Below are 2,463 nucleotides of genomic sequence, written 5' to 3' on the forward strand. Positions count from 1 at the left end.
ACTTTTAATTAATGTTTTTCTATGTTTTTATCTCATGTTTAACTACATTTTTGCTAACAAATTAATTTAAATACCATTCTAAAATAATTAAAATAATTTAAACATATTAAAAAAAAACAATTTTAAGCATTTCACTCACAAAATACGTCAAAAACAACTATTTTAAGTACGATTAACATCTATTAATAAAAAAATACGTTAAAAAACTATTAAAAAATGGGGAGGAAAAAACCACTAACCAGTTACGGCCAAAAACCCTTAACCCGCTCTCCAAACATTCAGGAACTGCAATAGTAATAATGATAGCTGCTAGAGGTTTGCGACGAGTTTTATACCGACTTGGGGTTTCGGTCGGAACCCTTTCGGTTGAACGAGTTTCAGCCGAAATAGTATGTGCCACATAGGCACACAAAATTGCCACATGTGTATGGCTGGAGCCGTTACAGCCAAAACCGTTACGACCGAAAGCGTTTCGGCTGAAATGATACAAGATATCACAAATGGTGACAAAGCTTTGTGCTTTTACCCTGGCCCTTCTTGCAAATGATTGATATAGCTTATGTCCATTGGGTTCTTTGTTAGGAGGACATCACTTGGAAATGTTCAATATTTGGATCTATATTGTGTGGTCCTCTCATGGGATTTAAGTTGAAATGAGTTTTTTAGAACTTAACAAAAACTTTAGCTTAATCACTTTATAATAGTCAATCATAGATGTTCTTAGTTATGGCCCTTATTATGTCCACAAATTTTTTATTGCCTGGAAAAAGGATTTTCTGGTCTCTGATCTATAAGCATGAAATGCCAATTTTGACTTGAATTTTTACACTAGCCACTAGTATATAGGCCATTCCTACCTACAATGCCACCTCTTTTGGTTATGTGGTGCAGGGTGAAGTGGATAAATTTTAATTAACTTGTTCTTATTGCCAAGTTTGCACAGAGCTTTATATTTCATAGGATCTCAAAGACTTTTGTAATATGTAAATTGATGGTAGATACCATATTAGAGGGCTTTGGATATCCATATTATGTGGCAATGAACTCAAAGCTTAATTGTATTTTTCTCAACTTAAAGTAGTCTCCTTCCACAAGGTTTCACAACTCTCAATGCAAGTTGTTGATCCTTATGTTGCTAAAGGGCTCAAGTCAAAGCCAAATATAATTGGTTGAAGATGGTGGTATAACCTTTGATGAAGTTTTCGAAGCCATGCAAACTTGATGTTTTGTGCAACATCAAGGCAATTTAGGAGTCAAATTTTGACCATATAGAACTTCTTAGTGTTATGTATGCTTTTGTGCAACTACATGAAAAAATGTTTTCAAAATTTAGGGAACCCTCTTAGGCTTAGATGTTTCAATGTAAACTATTATAAGCAATGCATGTCTTAAATTTTCTAAATTGCCAATTCTTAGGTTCCAACATCTCCATCTATTTCTCTTCATCTTATTTCACTCATTATTAAATAGATAAAACATGAATTTTTTAGCATCTGTACATGAAATATTTTGTCATTTGTTGAAAGTCCAATAGTTTGATGGTCCATTGTGCTAGAAAAACAAAATATTGTGATATTCTATTTTAGGATTCATTGGTTTGTAAATGATAAATTCATAGATTAGCAAAGATTTCTTTGGGTCAAGTGTAAATATAGCCTCAAAATTTTTTCACCAATTTTAGTCAACCAACATGATTTTACATGCACCCAGTGATTGTAAGTAAAGTCTTTTGAACATTACAATATCAAAATTTTATTGCATATAGAAATAAAATATTGAGGCTATAATATATGTTTGACAAAATGCATGTTAGCTAGATAGATAGTGGCCTTGGAACCCTTCATGAAGGCTATAAACAGAAGGAACCTCTGTGGATTGTTTTTAAAGTGTTAGGAATGATTAATCTTTTGCCTTATTTGAGAGTTTCCTCATAGAAGACAATTGATGGACGTGGGCATCGAATAAAGCTGGTGGCAAGGGCTTATAGTTAAAAGAGTGTGAACATATCATTATAAAAAAAATTAGAATTTGAAGGTGGCCAAGGGCTTGATGTTGATGGAATTCAAATAAAGCCAAATTCATGGCATGAATGGATAGATCACTGCAGCCTTAGTGATTATGATGATGGACTTATTGATATCACACGCCAAAGTACTAATATAACTATCTCAAGGTAAAGTAACATTTTTTTAGTTTAGTCTGATTCAAGTAGTGCTTTAAAGAGCTATCAGTTGCCATAGGACCTTGAAAATAACATATATATTAATAGTATTAATTATGTAACAAGCATATATAACAACATTTCTACTATGCCTCTAGTTAATTCATAGATGTTTGTCTTGGACTGGACAAACCTATAACTGGATCTTTGTTTGAGAAAATATTTTCTCTTATCATGATCTTGCTTGCTTCCAAAATACCCTCGGATATAATTATCATTCAGTCTTCTTACAATCATAATTG

The sequence above is a fragment of the Cupressus sempervirens genome, chromosome 5 (genome assembly GCF_028749045.1).
Source record: "Cupressus sempervirens isolate cs-2001-9-10 chromosome 5, ASM2874904v1, whole genome shotgun sequence".
Taxonomy (NCBI): Eukaryota; Viridiplantae; Streptophyta; class Pinopsida; order Cupressales; family Cupressaceae; genus Cupressus; species Cupressus sempervirens.